Genomic DNA, 21,736 nt, shown 5'->3' on the forward strand with positions numbered 1-21,736 from the left:
ATCACCTGTTTGTGTCCTCATTTACCCAACATAAATGGAGCACTGACTGTATGCCAGATGTTCTGGGAGCTGGGATAGCCAGGGAACAAGCTGAACCTGCCTTATTAGTGGCATACTGATTCTAGTCTGGGGTCTGGATTTGAATCCTGATTCTGCACCTTCTTTGTGCTAAGTTCTGGCTCAGCCTCCAACTTGCTGTGACTTCAGGTAAGTTACTGAATCTCTCATTGTCTCAGCTACCACATCTGTAAGATGGGAACACTACAACAGGGACTAACTGGGTTAATACCTGGAAAGTCTCTGGCACTGGGTCAGCATTTTGTGTCAGCTATTATTATTCTAGAGTTCACATCTGAGTGGGGAGACAGATCCAATTACACAATTAATTATTTAATTATAACAGTGATAAATACGTTGAAGGAACAGCATGGTCTGAAGGTGAGGGAGGGCTCCCCAGGGTAAGGGATGGTCCCGCTGAGCTGAGCTGAGCTGAGCTGAGCTGAGCTGAGCTGAGGGAGCTGGGGCTAGCCAGGTGAAGTGGGAGGGAGGGAGGGGCATTGGAGGCAGGAGGGTCTCTGAGTAGGCCGACCCTCAGGCAGAAGAGATGCTGAGAGGTCTCTATTTCTGTAACTTTAACTCCTTGGAACCTCAAAATGGTGCTGAGAGGTCAGTCAGGCAGAGACTCTGCCCCCATTTTCCAGAAAGGGCACTAAGGCCCAGAGAGGAACAGCAATTGAGCTGGTCAGTGACGGAGCCTCCTGGTCAATGTTCTGCCCCCACTGATCCAGGGGGCTGGAGGAGACAGGCTGAGAAGAGGCCTTTGTCCCTGTGCCTGCTGGGGTGGGAGCAGCAGGAGCTGAGGCCGCAGCTGGCCACCAGCAGCTGTGGCGGCCAGAGCTGCATTCCTTCGCCTGCCAGCAGAGCAAGTCCAGGCTCATGGCAGGGGCTGGGAACGTTCTTTTTGTCTTTAAAAAAAAAAAGCACTTTAATCAACATTAAGTTGTGACTTCAAACAGACCCAGCTCCCAACTGTCCTCCCTAACCCTGGGTCTCTCCAACTCCCCAGGGTAAGCCCCCAGGCAGCCAAGTTTCTGGGAAAGGGAATGAGGCTGGGACTTGGGAGTCCAAAGACTTTGTGGTGAGTCCTGGCTCAGCCTCCAACTTGCTGTGTGACCTCGGGCAGGTCACCAGCCCTCTCTGAGCCTGAGTGTCCTCTGTAAAACAGGGAAGGGAGGGCTGGATGACATCAGGTGGTGGTGGGGAGCCCAGCAGCCGACTTCAGCCAGCTGCAGCAGCTTTGTTGCCCTTCAGGTTTGAGGCACTGGGGCCTCGGGGGTCCGGAAGCTGGGGACAGGCAGCCTTTCATCTCTGCTGGCCCAGGGTCGCTGCAGGTTGGCAGGCCCCACATCCCGAGATCGCGTTTCAGGCTGAAAGGGGCCTTCCTGTGACCTCAGCCGGCCAGCCCTGCCCCTGCCCCTGCCCCCCTCCCCACCATTCTCACCAGAGGGAAGCAGGCCACATCCCGCCCAAGGTCACTGGCCAGCAAGTGGCTGTCCTTCGGCCTGCCCTTCCCTCCCACCCGAGCCAGCCCCCACCGACCTCCCACTGTAAAGCCTCAGGTCTCCTGGGCCATTAGGAATCTGCCAAGCGAGGCGTGGTCTTTTTCCTCTCTCTTGTTTCTTGGCTTGTTTTCCCGGTTCTCCAACAGCCGCCTCCTGCAAAAGCCTCCGGGTGCGTGTACAGGAACATTTTCCTTTAAAAAAAAAAGAGAGGGAGAAAGAAAGAGAGAGAAATGCAGCCACAGTTTGGGTAAAAAAGCAACCAACTCCTTAATCCTTCCCTGTAACCTCTGGCTCCTCAGCAGGGTTGGCTCCAGCCGCTGGGAAGGAAGGCCCTGCTGGGGTGAGAGGCCTGGGCTTGTTTCCCGCCCGCCCCCTCCTCACCCGCCTCTGTTCTCCTTCAGGGTTTGGTCTGACTTCTAGAGCCAGGAGGAGACAAGCTGCAGAGCTCAGCAGGGCTAAGAAAGCATGGGGGCCAGGGCCTCTGCCCCTCCGCCCACTTGGCCACCTTCTAGGGAGGTTACAGGATCAGGACTTTTTCACCCCTAACCCATTGCCTCTCCTCCCATTTTCATTTCTTTATTCTTCTATCTTAGGAATCCTTGGTCTCTCCAATGCAAGGACCTTGCAAGTTCCCTGAGCGCCATCTCCCATCTCACTGCCTCATTGTCCAGCACAGGGTTTGGCTTTCTATTTGTGAAAGCCATCCACTTTCACACTCCAAGCCTCTATCCACTCAGGCCCCTCTGTAGCGGGGGCACTCAGTGTCTTGCCACGTCTTGCTCCATCTGGGGAACTTTTAATTATCTGTTGCAGCCCCAGCACCTGGGTCAGTGCTTGAAACCTAGTTGGCACGTGGTGTCTCTTGAACGAATGAATTCAAAGCATAAAAAGGTCTCTAGCGATATTCAGAGTGATCTTGCAAAAGCGACATTTGGTTATGTCACATCCTGGTTAAAACCCTTCCGTGCCTCCCCAGCACCCTTGGAATCCAGTTTAAAACTCCATCCCTACCTCTTCCCATTTGCTAGCTCTCATTGAAGGATTTCCTTTTTACCCCCAACATGCCATCTTTTCTCTTGCCTCTGGGCCTTTGGACCTTTGTGAAATTCCCACTGCCTGCCACACCCTCCTCCACCTCTCACCTGGCTGACTCCCTCTGGCCTGTCACTCTGTCAGATTACCCAGTGAGCAGAGCAAACATGTATTTAGGGCACCAGCAAGGCAGGGGGCACTAAAAACATTACTTTTAAGAAATAATTTGATGTTTGATAATTGTAAAAAAGACCCACTGAAATAGGCCTCATGGGAAAAATCAGAAGTTTAATGGAGTTCCTTACTCTTATTTTATAGTTAGTTTTGTTTTTATGTTGAATTTACACATGGGCTGGAGTGGTAGTAGGTGACATAATCTGGCTCTGATCTTAAAATCTCAGCCTAGACATCAACTACTCCTCCAGGAAGCCTTCACTGACCCCTCGACAGGTTCAGGTCTTTTTGTTGTTGTTGTTGTTAGTCCCAAAGTCCCTTTGGATTTTTCTTTAATATTGCCATTTTTGCTTTGCTTATTGCTTTCTGTCCCCTGACACCAAGTCTGTAAGCTCCTTGAGGTCCCAGTTAATATCTCTCCACCTCTATATCTGCAGCACCCAGTAGGAGACCTGGCATGCAACTGACTCCAGCATGTTACTCTCTTGCCTTTATTTCTTCAGTCTCCTTTGTAGGGTCTGTCCTGTACATCATAGTCTATATATCCACTTTATAACTCCACCTGAGGAACGCCTACTCACCCTTCAAGACCCCATTCAAATGACCCCTCTTCTGTAACTCTGCCCTAATCCTCCAGTTAAGTTCTATGCTTCTCTGAGCTCACAGTTTCTGCTGCAATTGGTATCTCCCTCTTTTACTGTTATTTTTATGTATATATCTTCCCCTTCACCAGCTTGGGAGCCACTCGAGGGCATAGACTGGGTGGATTGATCCCTGGATCCCCAGTGCCCAGCCATAAGCCTGGCCAGAGCCATCAACAATAGATGCTCCTTAAATGAATAGACTGGAGGATGTCACAGAGGAGGGAAAATTCTAGCAGGATTTTGAAGGTGGGAGGAAAGAGAATAACATGTACTTACTGAGGGCATAGAGTTAGTACAGAGAAAAGCAAATAAGCATGCCAACTGTCACTGAGATCACCATAGTGTTAGAAATAAGCTGTGCCTCTTACTGGCTGTGTGGCCTTGGGCAAGTTATAGACTCTCTCTGTGCCTCAATGTTCTCATCTGTAAAATGGAGCTAGTAATCGTAGCCAGGAAGTAAACAGGCTAATATATGCAAGGTACTGAGAGCTGTGCCAGGCACACCCAGGCACTGTGGTGTTTGCTATCATTGCTATTGTCTCCATTGCTGAGATCTTTGGTTGTGCCAGGCACTTTCACCTGGGGTCTCACTTAGTCCTCACGGCAGCCTGAGAAACAGGGATCCTTGTGTCCTTTTACAAAGAAATGAGGTGTAAGCATGCCAAACATCTTGCTAAGGCCACTCTCTGGGTAAGTGGCAGGAATGGGATTTGAACTCAAGTCTTTCTGGCCTGCCGCCCACCCGTGTTCCTTGACTGTGTGACACCTGCCGGCAGGAGGAGGGGGAGGAAGAGAAGATGGCACAGTGGGAAGGCAGGGAGGCTTCACTGAGCTGGGGCCTCGGGAGCAGACCGGCAGGCGTTTTTCTAGAGCTTTCATTTCCGTCTGCCTCTTCAGAGCAGGTGAAAAACCCCACAGAGGGCCCTTCACGGAGTCCTCCCCCTTTACCTCCCCCTCCCAGCGCTTGCCTCATCCCCCACGCTGGGAGGGGGGAGGTCAGGCCTGCAGTGTGGGGGATGCAGGAAAGGGGAGTGAGGAGGTGGGGGAGCATCATTCCAGATCCTTTCCCTCCAGCACTCTACTCCCCCTCTTCCCCATCAAAGTCGCTCCGGGAGGAGAGAGCATTCCAGGTGGAAGGAATGGCAAATGCAAAGGCTGTGGATTCAGGATGTGGAGGCGGGGAAAGCCTGCAGCTTGGCTGGAACCGAGGTTGGGGGGGCCCCCTGGGATTGCTCAGTGGAGAAGAACTTGTTTGACGAGAGGGAGAGGGGGAGAGAGAGATGCAGTGGACCCAGCAAGAGCTGAGGATGCCAGAGAAAGAGCAGTGGCTGGAGACCATTCTGGCTCTGAGCACAGTGCTGTCCACCCGCTGGCCCTCAGACAGAGGTGCTGTGGAGGGGTCAGGGTGATTCTCCTTGGTCCCTCTGCTTTAAATCCCTAGATTCCCTTTGCAGACTGTGTTTTGCCAGCTCTGTAGCAGGCATTGGCTCACTTTTTTTTACACATTCTTTCATTGTGTTTTCTCTCCAGCTCTACAAGATCAGTATTATTCACTCCATTTTATAGATGAGAAAACTGAGGCTCAGACTTGACCAAGGTCACACAGCCATAAAAGCAGGTCTGGGACTCGAATTCAGGACTGTTTCCAGAGATGCCAGTTTGCCTGCTGAATGCTATACTGGCTTCGGCTGCTTTCCTGGAGTGCTTGCTGTCCCCATAGCAACACGGAGAGGAAGCTTTGTGCTGATGGTACTTTATAGTTTATACAGGACTTGTTTTCTCTGCTCCTCACAACAGCCCCATGGCAGAGCTACTGTCATCCCTATTTTAGAGGTAAGGAAACTGAGGCTCAGAGAGAGGGTGTGACTTGGCTAAGACAGAACCATTAAGTGGTAAAGTTGGGACTCGGACCCAGTTCTAGTGACTCTAAATGTCTTTTTGCTTTCCCTTGCAGAGGAAGAAGTTCTGTTCCCTGATTTTATCAGCCTCAGAGAACAGGCAGGGGTTATTTTTTAGAACTGGTGAGAAAGGAATGTGGCTTGGCCTTCGAAACCTGGGACTTATGGGCAGTGAATTACTTCATTGCTCCAGGTGATAACTCTGTTGGGTAGAAGAGGGAGGGCTTGCCTCTCAGGAGCAGCAAGCCCTCTCAAGTTCTGAGGTTGGGTTTAAATTCCAGTCGTGCTGCTTTCTGACTGGCTGGCCTTGGGCAAGTCACTTAACCTCTCTGTGCTTCCTTTATCTCATTTGTAAAATAATGACAATAATAGGACCTGATTTATAGGACTGCTATGAGGATTTATGAATTAATGCATGTAAAGCATGGCTGGCACATAATAAATGCTCACTGTGAGTGCTTTTTAATATTACTATTAAGATGCCCAGCACAACTCCCTCTGAAAGCAACTTGTCTATCTCTATTGCCTAAAGGAGAAACTAAGGCTCCTGTTGCCAGACAACTTTCAAGCAAAACCCCAGAATCTCATCTAGTACAGATAGTAACTGCTGATATCAATAATAATAATAATCATCAGTTAACATTCAACAACGGCTACTATGTGCCAATCACTGTGCTGCTTCACCTCTACTATCTCATTTAATCTTCACAGCTCTGAGAAATAGAAGCAATTATGATCTCCATTTTACATATAAGGAAACTGAGGCTCAGAGAGGTGAAGTCACCTGCCCAAGGTCATATTGCTAGGAAGTGGTACAGTTGTGATTGGAAACCAGGCTTGCCCGGCTCGGAAGTCTTCTACAATTAAGGCCAGAGAACAATTGGCCCAGTGCACAGACGCTTGCATCAGCTCTCTCCCAAAGGCATCTGCTGGATCTGCTGCCTCAGGCTCACCGCCCTCCACGCAGCGATGACCAAGCACCATTTATGGAGTGGCTTCTATGTGCCAGAACGTTTTGTACAAATTGCTACATTAAATCCTCACCCCTCACCTTATGCCCTTCTATCAGCATCCCCATTTCTCAGAAGAGTGGCTGCGGCACAGAGAGGTGTGGTGATTGCTCAAGGTCACACACTCCAAAGTGAGATGGCAGAGCCAAGATTCAAACCCAGGTAGGTAGGCCTCAAAACTTGCATTCTTTCAGGGACTATCAGAAAAGAACAGAGACTCTTGGAGAACAGACCCACTTTCAAAGCCAAGTTCTTTCTCCTGTACCACCTTATTTGTTTGGTCCTGAGCATGAGCTTCATGCTCCGCACCTCCCCAATGCCACTATACCGTTGGCCTAGACCTTCTACACCTTTTCCCTTGGCCTTCAACACTTCTCCCAACCACCAGCTGCTTAGTTAACTCCCATTCATCAACTCACCTCTTCAGGAAACCTCCTCTGACCCACCCTATCCCCTGACATTCACTCTCATAAACACATTGTACTTTGCCCTCTTGTTCCTATCACAGTTTCTAACTGTATTTTGATCAACAACTTGCTTCCTCACCAAACTGTAAGCTCCATGAGGGTCTGATTTGTTTCGCTCATCATTGTAGCTGCACCACTGGCAGGCTGCCCTACACCTGCTCCAGTGTAGGGTAATTTTTTATTGAATGGATGAAACCATGAAAGAATAAATAGCTATCAGGCACTTGACACACATGACTCATTAATTTCACAGTTAACTCATTGAATCCTCACAACTGCTCTATTGTCCCCATTTTAGAGAGGCTGTAGGTGAGGCTGAGAGCTAGAAAGTGATGAAGCCTGGATTCATTCATAGGTCAGTTTTTCCCCAAAGTCACTGACCTCTGCACAACACCTCCCTGCACCCAACGGCCACAGTCAGGATTTAAATAGTCATTGGTTGTCAGACCACACGTCCCAATTTGAGCCTGGAGGTCACTGACTCAGCGGGCACTGGGGCCTTGCTGGCACCACCCACTTGGTGGTTTTCTGCCCTTCTAAAGTCTTAGGCTATTCCCCCTCCCACTCCCTTTTTGGCTTCCTTCCTTTGCAGAGAGGGAAAAGGACTAGAAATTACAGCCAAAGCAGCTCTTCTGAGAAAAACAATCCTGAAAAGAGCCCTGTTCTTAAGAGTAGAGACCTGGACTTAAGTCCTGACTTGGAAACTGCCCCTCTCTCTGAGCTTCTGTGTCTTCATTTGGGATTCTGCCTGAGTTGCTGACCCACCTGTCATCCTTCCTGATTCCTAGGACTCCAGAAACAGCTCGGGTGCACTCTTAGGATCACTTTTCCCCAGGAACCTTGGTGATTAACAATAGCTGGGCGGGGGGTGGGGTGGGGGCTGTGTCTAAGTCTATGGTGACCAGAGAGATGGGGGACTAACCTGGCACCCTCAAGACCCTCCCTGCAGCGCTAATGGGTCAGAGGAGAGAAGTCTTTCTCAGGGGGACACCCGGCCCAGAAGGGAGAAATACAGGAATGGAAGTCAATTCCTTGGGTAAGTCATGGAGTTTTCAGTTTTCTCTTCTGCAAAATAAGGACAATACCTGCCTTGCAGAGTTGCTCTAGAGAACGAATTGTGGTATCTTTGCTAACCTGTGAATATGTCACATTGATATCCAGACTGCAACTTTTATAATCGACAAGACACACGTATACCCACTCATGCATGAATCCTTAACAAACGCTCCAGGACACAGGACTGACATGATTGTTCCTATTTCGCAGAAGGACAAACTGAGACCCAGGTAAGTTTAGGGAGTTGTCTAAGTTGCAGAGTGAGGTGGTGGCTGAACCACTGTCCAACTCACCTGACCTTACTTTCAGAACCAGCTCCCACTCCCAGGATCCCGGGCCCCGCCCCGACGGATCCCTTAGCGGCGGGCAGGAACCTGTGACTCACTCTCCCGACCCTACTTTCTGCCCAGCCTGAGACCCGGACGGAAGGGACAAAACTATCTGCAGCTTGAGGTGTGTCCACAGAAAGTTCATGGGCTTAGCCCCTTCTTTCTGCCAAACATACTGGTTCTTTGAACTCTAAAAAAAAGGATTTGTCTCTTAATACACTTTGTACGAGTTTTTACACGTTCCTAGGTGGGGTTTTCCTACTTTGAATTAAGGAGTTGGTTTAGTTTAAAATCCACCCCCACTTCACTTAGTTTGCCCTCTTGCTGTTTACTCCGATTGCGGAAGTAGCTCGGGTGGAGCTCTCCCGGACAGTACCGTTGTGTACGTCGTTTGCGTATCTATTTAACTGACATTCCATTCAGGCCAATGGAATGCCTGGAAGCCTCAGGCGGGTGGGGCAGAGAGCCAATCAGGGCGGCTGGCGGGGTGTGGCTGAGTCCCAGGGCGGGGAATCGCGTAATGGCGGACGCGGGCCGGGTGAGCGCGGCTGGGGGCGTAGCGCGCTGAGGGGGGGTCCGGCTGTGTGGCAGTCCTTGAGGTGGCCCTTGAGTACAGACCCCGTGCGGAGGAGGGCGGCTGGCCAGCCTTTCCTTCGCTTGGGGCCACCGCGCGAGACCAGGTGAGCAACAAGTCCCCGCGAATGGGCCCCGTCGTCAGGCGCCTGGCCGGGCCGGGCCGGGCCGCCCCACCCGAGCCGCGCAGGGTCCCGGGGGAGTGGGGGCCGCGCCTCCTGCCGCTGCCCCGCAGAAGTCGGGTGAGCGGTCAGCGCGGGGTGGCGCCTTACAATACACTCCCCTCCCGAGGGAGGAGGTGTCCCGGAGATCCCCCCGGAGACTTGGAGGGCCCCGCTAGGCTGTAAAGCTGCGAAAGTGCCCTGACTTGACATGGCTGTGCCACCAACTCGCTGTGTGACCTTGGGCAAGTCACTTCCCTTTCTGGGCCCCATTTTCCCCATAAAATGAAAGCTTTGCAAGCAGACGTACTTGAGATGGAGCTCAGAGGTTGTCTGAGATCTTGGGCAAGTTCTTCCCCATAAAGGCACTAAGGTACTCTTTGAGACTCCTGGCCTAAGTTGCAGACTGGACTGGAGGAGAGGACGTGTGTGTGTGTGTGTGTGTGTGTGTGTGTGTGTACGTGTACTTACGTGTGTGTACAGGATGGCCTGCAGAGTAAGGAGAGTTGGCTAAAGGGGCCCATCCAGGAAGGCTCTGGATGGACCCCAGACTATGATGGGGTGGTGTCTGGTTGTCTTGGTTCTCCAGGATCCTAGAGCCTCTGGGATGGGGGAGTTTTATACAGGTCTCCATAGAATCAGAGAAGAAGGAATCTTTGGAGACCCTGGGGCTGTGATTGAAATTTAGGCCCAAAAGAATTCAGGAGGGTTAGGAGGAGGAGGGAGAATGTTTATGGCTCTCCTACTATGTGTCAAATCTGGTTTAGGCACATGTTCTTGGTTAAGTTTTACGGCTGCCCTTGAGAAGGTACACATAAGGAAACTTAAGTTTCATAGGAGTTAAGTAACTTGCCACAGGTCACACAGTAAGGTCACACAGAGCTTACCAACATTGAAGTGTTTTCTTTGAGAATCACTGGGCAAAGGGGAATTTGCTGTCCACTTAAAGGAAGTTTGCTTTGTCACAGATAGGGGGAGGGGTCTGGTTCCAGACACTTGAAATGACTTCTGGCATGGAGACATGCTAGGTCTTGATCCCTGGTTGGTTAATTATAAGTACATACCCTTTGTTCAGTCTGTGAGTTGGAAAGGACCATTTCTAAATTGTAAAGTTCACTTTGAAGTGTGTCAGAACCTCAGAGAACTCAATTTGAAACCCTGACTGCGTGCGTGGCCTGTATAAGAAAGTTCATCAACTATTGGTGCATAGACTAGACTCTTGTTTCAGAGTGGTGCCAGCCCAATAACTTTTTCTCCTCACTAAGAAGGCTGTTTCCTTGGGATAGGAAAAATTTCGCATTTGTTAGTGCAAATTTCTTTAGATTCCTGGGCTGAAAGTTTCAATAGCCGACCTCTTGATTAAGTGAAATGTTCCTTTCTTTGTGTTCCCTATTATTTGACTTCTAGATGAGTGAAATGGTGGACCTAGAGTGGGTACTGTAAATTGCAGCCCTTAATTTTTCCAAGCCTCAGAGCTTTTGGTTAATCAAAATGGTGGGACTGGCAGTATGTATTGTTCTCATATGTCAATGGTAGGGAAGAAAATTGGAAGAGGAAGTTGCTGAGAAAGAGGGCGTTTCTTAGCAGTACAGCCAATATGTATTTCTTTGTTTGAAATTCTAAAACCAGAAAAGCAGCAACTGGAGGAGGAAGGAAGGAAGGAACTGTGAAACTCTTCTTCCTGTTGAAATATCTTTAAGGACTGTCCCTGTTACTGCCGCTCTGTCCAAGGCTCTGCTTTCTCAGAAAAACTTAATTGTAATTTGTTCAGCGTTCAGAAGTTATATTCTAGAATGAAAGAATTTTAAACCTTAAACTGAGATAAATTTTTTAAAAATCAGAACATTTTACTGAGTACATTATTTATGAGTGGATGATTCTTTTTCTCAACATAATTACCAATTGCAGTCTTTGGTTTTTTTTTTTGTTTTTTTTTTTAAAAACTATGGTTTAAATTAGTGGATTTTAGCCTAAGAGGAATTGATCTGTATATTGGATGATGCAAATGTCACCATCACTTGAAAAGCACATAATGGTGTGTTTGGCTTTTGACATTTGTTGAGTCTTCTTTATTTTACAGGATTGTGTATGTGTGAATATTTAAGACGTTGAATTTATTGCGTGTGAAGATCTACATTCACTCTCAGTATTACTTACATTTTCTGGATAAGATTTAGTCTTTGGTATACCAGTCTACAGTACCTTGGGGCCAAAAAAAAAGGGGACCAAATGTGCTTCTGAATTTAGAATTTTTTGGATTTTGGAAAAGGAATATGGTACACGTACTATGTATTATGTAACATCCCAGAGAGGTGGGGGCAGCACCTTGTAATCAGACACATTACTATTTCCACAGTAAAATGTCAGAATGTTCATACCAACTGGGATAAATAAATACTATAAATAGTCTTATGTCATTTCATGTTAGAATTTGCTGCCAAATGAATAATGAAAAGCTTGTTTTTACAGCCTTTTGGATTTTGGAATTGAAGTTAAGGGACTGTAGATGTCTATGGATAAAACTTAGAACAATTACAAGGACAAATATGGTAAACCAAGCTAATTTTAAAGTCATGAGTCCTAAAATCAGTATTACATAGAAGAAACTTTTTTTCTCTCTTTCATGTGACAGTGTTATTCTAATAAATATGCGTCAATATGCATTTTTTCTTAAGTACCGAATTTTACCTTTTAATACCATCTTTGGTCCGTTTAGATGTTTGAATGACACCTTACCCCTCTTTTTTAAAAAAAAGTAATTCATAGGGTCTTGTGCTCATCAATTTTTGTATAGCAGTTAAGAGAATTGTACCTTTTCCTATATGATTTAGAGAAAGACTAATCAGTTGAAGATCTGTAGATTCATGTTTGCAGAATTTAAAGCTGATGTGCTTTAGGATGGTCTTCACTGTTAAATGGGATTTATGTCAACATTTTAAAATTTTTAATTAAGTGTTCACAATTTGTACATCTCCGTACGGAGTTATCTAAAATATATTTAATTTAGAATATTTTAAAATTCAAATGTATGCTATGTGAAAAACTTGAGCCTACCAGCTTTATGAATTTGGGTGATTTCCTTAAATGACCAAGGACTTCTAGGAGCAAATTTATAAAAATTCAGTCTAGCTGTACACCTGAAACTAACACAACATTGTAAATCAACTACACTTCAATAAAAAAAATTTTTTTAATGAAAAAAAAGGAAACAAGTGAAAAAAAAAATTCAGTCCACTCTAATTTTCTTGCACACTTTAACTGTAGAGTGAGGTGGACTGGTATTGCTGGAGGTCAAAAAACTGTTTCTTCTCTTTAAAAAAAGGCCCATGACAGCATGACTGAGAGATTCTGGCCTTCAGGACAAACAGCCACCTCAATTCATCCTCTTACTTGGAGTGCCTCCATAGTTCCTGAAAATGGTGCTTTCACTGTCTGAGAGATAGAAGGCGTGTGGGACTGTGTATCAGGAGTTGCAGGTGCAGTTGATGTATGCTTGGACTAGGGAATAGGAACAATTCTTATCCAAGCTACCTCAGTTTCTTCTGTTTCATAAGCACTGATAATATTACAAAAGGATTACAAATCAGTGAACAAATATACTATTCCAAGTTACTCTGTTGTGGCTGTGGATAAGCTTTTTAAAACAGGAACTGTGTCTCACACTTCTTTTGTATTCTGTAAAGCCTAAAGGCCAGGGCCTTGAACATCCTGCATCAAAATTTACCATTAGAAAATAAATTATATCAAAAAAAAATGTTTCTATCTACCTATCTATCTATCTATCTTATCTATCTATCTATATCTGGGAGCTGTGATGTCAGTAAACAACCAGGGTTGAGAACTATTGGTGTAAGCATGTTGTAGGTGTTGAATAAATATATGTCGATTAATTTGCTATATTGAACCTTGTATGAATTGGGTAGGGTGAAAAGGACCCAGATTTTTTTATAAAGTAAAATAGCTTTCCAAGATACCAATACACATTAAACAGTTGGCAGGTCTGGACCCATAGTCAGTTCATTGCCAGTTACTCTGCCAGCATTACCACCTAGATTTTGTAATCTAGGCAAAATTAGATACAGTCTTGTAAAAAGGCAACTGAAAGTTTTGTTTAATCCTTGGGTGGTGCTAAGATTGACTGGAGCGACAGTTGGTAAATTGGGAATAGGTAGAAATGAAAGAACTGTTGGGGATTTGAGTCGGGGAAGTGGACTGCTGAGTACCAGTGATGCCAAGGGAAGAAGTGGAAAGTTGTAATTTAAATGCATCTCCAACACGTAACACGATGTATGGGACATAATTGGTGTTCCTTCGTTTTTGTTGACTGAAGAAACGAATGGCTCTTCGTTTAGAAAGAGGTATATAATCTGTGAAATAAGATGTTTCCTACTATCCTTCAGAACTGAGCTAAGATGTCATCTATTTCCATGAATCATTCCTAGGAAAAGTTGAGTGACTCTCTTGTGTGTGTTTTCCTTTATTAAAACATTTATTAGATAGCAGACAAATTATAAAACTCTTTCCCCTATCTGATGGTGAGCTCCATAAGGCCTGGACTGTATTGTTCATTTTTGTATGACTGGTGCTCAGCACACAATAAAGGCTTAATAAATGCTAGTGATGTTTAAACTAGGCCTCTGTCTTCTACTTTATTCTTGTAGGCTTCTGTTTCTTCCAGTTCATGGTCTTTCCTTTTCAGTTCAGATCAGCAAACATTTATTGTCTTGGACCTTGGAGCAGGGTTTTTAATCCTTGGCACTATTGACATTTGGGGCTGGATAATATTCTGTATTGTGATAAGCTGTCCTGTGCATTGAAGGATGTTTAACAGCACCCCTGGTCTTTTCCAACTACCTAGTATACTGCAACCTCCCCCACCCCCAGCTGTGACAACCAAAAATGTCTCCAGATGTTGTCAAGTGTCCCTAGGGGAGCAGAACTGCCCCCTGTTGAAACTATGTCAAGGGTAGAAGTGGTGGAGTCATAGAGGGACTTGAGTATAGATGTCCTCAGGTGTGTACTATCCTTTCATTCCTTCTTTCTGGTTATAGTCTCTTATCTCTGACTTTTGGATGAGAAAGATAAATGAGGGAAATCAGAAGGTGACAGCCTTAAAATAGCTACGTTATTTTATTCTGTTCAAATTTTACTTTATTTGGTTTAAATATATTAGAGCTGTACAGAGAGCTGAATTATTTATGCAGATTTATGTAAATTCAGTTTCTGTCACTCATTAGATGGAGTAAAGAACTACTAGACTATTACTACCTTGCATGAAAGACTGTTTCTCTGAAAAGCTAATAGCTGAAAAGTTTAACACCTAAAGAATAACCAGCATTGGTTTTATAGAAAACTTGCCAGGACTTGTCAGGATTCTTCTTTGCTCATTTTTGAGCTTCATGGCTAAGATATGTTATATCTTTGGATGTCCTCACATAGATATTTTGTAACTCTAAAAAAATATTTAGCTAACAGGTGTGTTTTTCTAAGCTCAGTATTTTTTGTGATAGGTAGATTGGTCAAGGCAGTGGTCCTTGGTCCCTTTGGGTATTCATAAAATGATGACAAGTTTGTAGTAACATTTGGGGACTTCACTCCTTTGGCCAGCCCTCTGCAATATAACATAATCATTCATGTCTTAGTCACCATTAAAGTGAAGTTGAATGAGAGTTTTTTTTTTCCTGTTCATTTGAAGTTATGAATAGTACTCTAGAGAATTCAAATGTATAGTTATGAATGGTATCTCAGAATAGTTACCGTTTATGTAAATGAAACACACTTCTTAACTTAGAAACCAAACAGAATTGAATTAGAAAAGAGAAGAACAGAACCAAGAATTGTCGAATGCTTGCAGAAGAAATAATGTTCAGATATAGAAGTATTTCATAAAAACTTGATCTTCATCATGATCTCTATACACTCATAAAGAAAAATAGTTTGAGACTGATGGGAGAGGCTATTAAACTTTGCCTATGATACTACTTTTCGAACTGTTCCTCTTTTCTGGTAAAATATGGAAAAGTCTGAGACATACTCTCAGTTGTAAAACTAATTCCAGTTGAACAGAATGAAGTTTCTTATTTTTAGAATATAGAGGCCCTTTTGGGAAAAAGCAGTGGTTCAGCTCAGTTCCAATTTGAGTGACTATGTGTATGTATATGCACACATACATACTTAAACACCTATTTATGGTGTGGCTTACAGAGACATTTAAACTTTGTAACTGACATAGTAAAGTAACGGAACATTTCTTTTACTCTCCCATATATATAACTGACAACTTTTTCTCCCCTGATTATATCATTTTTCTAGCAAGTACTCTCTCAGAAAGCGTTCTCTCAAATCATATCTCGAGAAATTGTTTTTAACTGTGTAGAAGGAGGTCTTAGGTCAAGCCCATGATGTTCCCTTCCATTCACAATTGAGAGCTGTAAGTAAATTTCCCTTTGTAGAATTCTGATCGCCTTTAAAGAGTAGTATTCCTGATATCAAAGCCATTTGTGAAATTATGAGAAATACAAGACCTGCTTTGCCCCCTTTTTACTTTTAAAGTTCCTTCAACATTCATTGGATGATAATTTGCAAAGCACAGTCTCCCACTTTGATATGTGTCATTACAGTCAGTCCCTAGCCCTTGAGATAAATTGTTATATGTTAGTAGCTACACTTTATCAGTACAGATAAACAGGCTCAGAGAGGTTAAGTAACTGCCTTATAGTCACTCAGCTAATAAATAGCAGATTTGAAATTGAACCCTGTCTCTTTTAAATGAGATTTTTTGCAGGTAAAATTTACATACAGTGAAATGCATGGAGATGCAAGGATATAATTAGATGAGTTTTGACAAATGTAAACACATGTGTGGCCAACACCCCAATCAAGAGAGAGAATGTTTCCACACCCTCCAAAGTTCCCTCATACCCCTTCCAGTCAGTTCCTACTCTTATAGGCAACCACTGTTCTGATTTCTGTCCTCACATATTAATTTTGCCTCGTACTGTATGCATTCTTGTGTCTGAATTCTTTTCAACATAAAATTTTTGAGATTCATCCACCTCGATGTGTATATTACTATGAACCCATGTCTTTTGGTGCATATCTAGAGTTCTTTCCAGCATACTGCAGTTACTGATTTGCTTATTCTTACATCATACCCTTTTTTTTTTTTTTTTTTGCTTTGGTATTTGCATGTAATTTACTTCCTTTTTCTAATGTATTAGATTTACTTGTTTTTAAAATCTCTTTGAAATTACAAAAGTAGAGGCGGGGGTATAGCTCAGTGGTAGTGTGTGTGCTTGGCATGCATAAGGTCCTGGGTTCAATCTTCAGTACCTCTCATTAAAAAAAAAAAGAATCACCCATAATCTCACTAGTTAGCATTTTGATATGTATTCCTTTTTCTCTGCATTTTGTTTACCATAGCTGAGACCATAGTTTAGTGATTTTTAGGCTTCCATTCTTATATTAGGTTTGTCACATCCTTGTTAATCAGTTCTTGTTATTCCAGGGTTCACGCTTGTGGCCACCCCAAATCTGAGTATCTAGCTGGCAGTTACCTTGGCTGGGCTGGCCATATCAAGCAGACTTTTTGAATCCTTTATGTACACTCCTTCATCACTCACCTCATTCTTGGTACCCAGACACCCAGCATTTCTCTCAGGATAGGAGGCAGTATAGTTCTGGGGTTATGAGTATAGATTCTGGAGTCAGTCCATGTGGTTTCAAACATAGGCGCCTCTGCTTACAAGCTCTGTGTGTAGCCTTGGGTAATGACTCTCTTAGCTTCAGTTTTCTCATCTGTAAAGATGGGGACCTGTTTAATTTTACTGTAAAATATGGAGCGTATCTCAGAGGACTTTGGAAGGATTAAATGATACCATTACTTAGTCCACTGCTCAAATAAAGTTAACAGTTGTTGTAAATTAAGACAGTGAGTGGCATGTTTAGTTGGATATGTCATTTATGTGGCCTAGAATTCTCCTGCTTGTGGGAAAGAGATGAAAATGTTAACTTCAAAATTTAGGGCTATGTTAACCAAAATTTATAATTTCTCTTAGGGAAATATTACCTATGAATTTGTTTAGATTGTCTTCAAATTATTTTTCTTACATTCTGTATTCCCCATCTGAGTAATGAGTTTTATTACTTTATTATATGTTAGATTGCATAGTAAACTATTATTTTTATTGGTCCTATTAAAAGCAGTAGTACTGGGTAATAAGTGTCTACTGTATGTCAGGTAGTGCATATCTCCATCCTTACAGCAGTGAGTCTCAAAGAAATTAAGTAACATTCTCACCATCACACAGTTAAGCCTCCTGGAACTAGAATTCATTTCCTTCGTCCTTTCCCTTCTGTTCCTTTCTGTTCCGTTCCCTTCCTTTTTTTGACATAAAACTCCCATCTTTCTGATTTTAAAAGCTGACCTTAAATTTAAAAAATATATGTACTTTATTGTTTCTTTAGACTTCTTTTCAAAAAAATTTTTTTTTATTTTTGGGGAGGAGGTAGTTTGGTATTTGTTTATTTTTTAATGGTACTGGGGATTGAACTCAGGACCTTGTGCATGTTAGGCATGCCCTCTACCCCTGAGCTATACCCACCCCTCACCCTGTTTCTTAAGACTTTTAACTGTATTATGACTTCTAAAATTTGATGCAGTCTCTGTTTACCATCTCACATCTTCCTTGTTTCATATTAATGTGTCCTTTATATGTCTATATGTTTTTTAAAAATCTGTATGCATACATAAGCTCCTCTATCTTTTTTTTTTTTTTTTTTTTTGGATATCTTTCTAGGCCTTCCTCTATCTATTTTACCTCTTTTATGCTGTGATGGCCACAACTACACATTCTATTCTAGGTGCACATACACTTTGGTTTGTACAAGGGCAGGATAATGTGTTCTGTGTTTCCAAAGCTTTCATAGTAGCAACCAGTATTTTGTTGCCTTTTTGTAGCTATATTCAGGATAAGTCCAGGGACTCTGAAACCCTTTTCTTACATTGTATCAGGTAGCTTTAGAGCTCATCATCTGATAATTATAGTTTGGACTATTTTTGCAATACTGCATTACCTTATTTTTGTCTGCATGGAAGCTATTTTCCACACTTCTCAACACAGCTTTGTACCATCATACTTCTAGCTACTGCTTTAGTTAAAATTTTTTTTTTTAAATTTTATTTATTTGAGGGAACGTAATTAGGTTTGTTTGTTTTCAGAGGTGGTACTGGGGATTGAACCCAGGACCTCCTGCGTGCTAAGCATGTGCTCTAGCGCTTGAGCTATATCCTCCCCCTTAGCTACTGCTTTAGAGTCATCTGCAAACTGGGAAGATTTCACTGGACAGTTTTTTCTAGGTAATTTCTAAAAATGTTACTTGTGATAGGTTTCAGCATCAGTCCCTGGGGGACCCCTTTGTTTATATATCTTTATCTAGAGAATGTGTTATGTCAGAACTCTCTTGTTTCTGTTTCTAAATGAATTCTTTGGGGGAAAAATTAGCCTTCTTAAACCGTATTTATTTGCTGTTTTCAGTGGCCTTCAGAAGAGTTTTTTAAATTTTTAATTCTATTTAATTTACATTATATCACATATCCTCTCACTTCAGATATGTGTGTGAGTTACCTGAAGCTTTGCAACAGTAAGTTCTCTGAAGGGCTTTGCTGTATTTAATGTTCATTAATTAGATAATGCTCAGTGTTGGGTTATTAGTTTAACATTCAACAAATAACTATTGAGTACCTGTGATGTGCCAAGTACAGAGACTACAACTCAGTGACTAAGACAGGCAAGGTCCCTGCTCTCATGCAGTTTAAGGAGTCTTGGATAGACAATAAACAAACACATAAATAAAATGTTGAGATTGTGGTATGTTAGGAAGAGAATGAAATAGAGTGCTATAGTAGAGGTAATGGAGGAACTTAGATAAAGATGGTCAGGAAAGGCTTCTCCCAGAAGGTGACAAACTGAAACTGAAGGGTGAAAATGAACCAGCCAAAAGAAGAGATGAGGAGAGTTCCAAGGTAGAAGGAGCTTTAAGGGCAAAAATATTTCAAAACTTTGTAGGGCTGATAAGGAATTTATATTTAAGTAAAATGGGAAGTCTTGATGAGTTTTGTTTTTTCAGTTGAGGTCTTGAACTTTTTTTTTTTAACCTTTTAATGCAAATTTTCAAGCATATGAAAAAGTAAAGAAAATGTGTATCTGTTTCTTAACTTCAACAATTATTAATGCATGGCCAATCTTTTTTTCTTCTAATACCCTATCTTCTCCCCTATTGTTATTTTTTTTATTTATTTTAATTTTTTTAGCTTTATGAGGTATAATTGACAAAAATCTTATATATTTAAGGTACATAACATGATAATTTGATACATATATACATTGTGAAATGATTAATCACAATCAAGCCAATTAACATACATATCACCCTACAGAGTAACCATTAATGATGTACCTATTATTTAAAGTTATTATCCTGCCTATAGACTCCAGCAGTTTAAATACTTGAATTAGCAGTGCTTTTGTTTCATTTTTACAACAGCTTTATTGAGATATTATTGGCACACAGTAAACCACATATACTTAAAATGTAAAATTTGGTAAGTTTTGACATATGTATATACCATTAAAACCACCACCATAGTCAAGATAATGAACATATTCATCACCCCTAAATGTTTCCTCCTGCCCCTTTGGGTTTTTTTTTATTGAAGTGTAGTTAATTTACATTGTTGTGTTAGTTTCAGGTGTACAGCATAGTGATTCAGTTATACGTAGATATATTTTTCATATTCTTTTTCATTATAGGTTATTACAAGCTATTGAATATAGTTCCCTGTGCTATACAGTAGGACCTTGCTGTTTATCTATTTTGTATATAGTAGTTTGTATCTGCTAATCCCAAACTCCTAATTTATCCCTCCCCCCACCTTTGGTAACCTTGTTTTCTATGTCTGAGTCTATTTCTATTTTGTAATTAAGTTCATTTGTGTCATTTTTTTAGATTCCACATATGAGTGATATCATATGACATTTGTCTTTCTCTGACTTCACTTAGTATGATAATCTCTAGGTCCATCCATGTTGCTACAGAAGGCATTATTTCATTCTTTTTCATGGCTGAGAGTAGTGGTCCATTGTATGTGGACAACTTCTTTATCCAGTCATCTGTTGATGGACATTTAGGTTGCTTCCTTGTCTTGATTTTTGTAACTAGTGCTACTGTGACCATTGGGCTGCATATATCTTTTTGAATTAGAGTTTCCTCTGGATATATGTCCTGGAGTAGGATTGCCAGATCACATGGTGAGTCTATTTTTAGTTTTTTAAGGGACCTCCATACTGTTTTCTGTAGTGAATGCACCAACTTAAATTCCCACCAACAATGTAGGAGGGTTCCCTTTTCTCCTCACCATCTCAAGCATTTATTATTTATGGACTTTTTTGGCAGGAGGTGGGGGTTTGGAGCTATACCCTCCCTCCCTATGGCCTTTTTAATAATAGCCAATCTGACCAGTGTGAGGTGATACCTCATTGTAGTTTTGATTTGCATTTCTCTGATAATTAGTGATGTTGAGCATCTTTTCATTTTCCTGTTGGCCATCTGTATGTCTTCATTGGAGAAATGTCTGTTTAGGTCTTCTGCCCATTTTTTGATTGGGTTGCTTGTTTTTTTATTATTGAGTTGGATGAACTGTTTGTATATTCTGGAAGTTAAGCTCTTGTCAGTCACATCATTTGCAAATATTTTCTCCCAGTTCATAGGTTGCCTTTTCATTTTGTTCATGGTTTCCTATACAGTGCAAAAGCTTATAAATTTGATGAGGTCCCATTTGTTTATTTTTGCTTTTATTTCTATTGCCTTGGTAGACTGACCTGACCTAGGAAAACATTGCTGCAATTTATGTCAGAGAATGTTTTGCCTGTGGTCTCTTCTAGGAGACTTACGGTGTCCTGTCTTAGGTTTAAGTCTTTAAGCCATTTTGAGTTTATTTTTGTGTATAGTGTGAGGGAGTGTTCTAACTTGATACATATGAAGCTGTCCAGCTTTCCCAACACCACTTGCTAAAGAGACTGTCTTTTTTCCATTGTATATTCTTGCCTCCTTTGTTGAAGATCAGTTGACCATATGTGTATGGGTTCTCCTGCTCATTTATAATCACTCCCTCCTGCTCTGATGCCCACTCCCACACCCCATTACATAGGCAACCACTGGTTTGCTTTCTATCAGTATAAAATAGTTTGAATCTTCTAGAATTCTATATAAATGTAATCATACAGTATGTGCTCATTGACAGTGGGAGGGTGTCTGGTGTCAGAATTTCATTCAGGATAATTAGTATGAGATTCATTCTTGTTGTTGCAAGTATCATTGGTTGCCAAGTAATAATCCGGTAGATGAATATACTAATTGGTTTATCTAGTCACCTGTTGATGGACATTTGGTTTGTTACAACTTTTTGGCTTTTATAAATAATGATGCTTATGAGCATTCATGTACAGATTTTTTTGTCTGGACACATGTTTTCATTTCTCTTGAGTATATACTTACGAGTGGATTTGCTAGGTCATATGATAACTCTTTGAGGAACTGCCAGACTGTTTTCCCAGGTGGCTGCACCATTTTACGTTGCCACCAGCAGTGTTGATTCCAATTTTTCAACATCCTCACCGGTATTTCTTATCTGTTTTTTTTTAATTACTAGTTTTTGTTTGGGCTTATTTTTTTGATGGGGGGAGGCAATTAGGTTTATTTATTTATTTTTAATGGTGGCGCTGAGGATTGAACCCAGGACCTCGTTGCATATTAGGCACACACTCTACCAC

At 42.5% G+C, this 21,736-nt stretch overlaps 1 protein-coding gene and 1 long non-coding RNA gene across 4 annotated transcripts in view; one reads left to right on the forward strand and one right to left on the reverse strand.

Moving 5' to 3' along the window:
• Positions 1-369: 369 nt before the first annotated feature.
• LOC141579621 (uncharacterized) lies at positions 370-8,280 on the reverse strand. The gene is made up of 3 exons (XR_012511378.1): positions 8,137-8,280; positions 1,600-1,753; positions 370-965 (listed from the first exon to the last, which is right to left on the reverse strand). It is a non-coding gene; the product is annotated as an uncharacterized LOC141579621 (long non-coding RNA).
• The window catches only part of WASF2 (WASP family member 2), a 61,283-nt gene continuing 47,243 nt past the window's right edge, over positions 7,697-21,736 (forward strand). The window contains exon 1 of one of the 3 annotated variants that reach the window (XM_045511393.2): positions 7,697-7,823. The gene's annotated coding sequence lies outside the window, so the exon portion shown is untranslated. Of the gene's footprint in view, positions 7,824-8,654; positions 8,853-21,736 lie in introns of those variants that run through there. The other 2 variants (XM_045511392.2, XM_010947989.3) reach the window with 2 other exon arrangements.

This window comes from Camelus bactrianus, chromosome 13 (assembly GCF_048773025.1).
Source record: "Camelus bactrianus isolate YW-2024 breed Bactrian camel chromosome 13, ASM4877302v1, whole genome shotgun sequence".
NCBI classification, from domain to species: Eukaryota; Metazoa; Chordata; class Mammalia; order Artiodactyla; family Camelidae; genus Camelus; species Camelus bactrianus.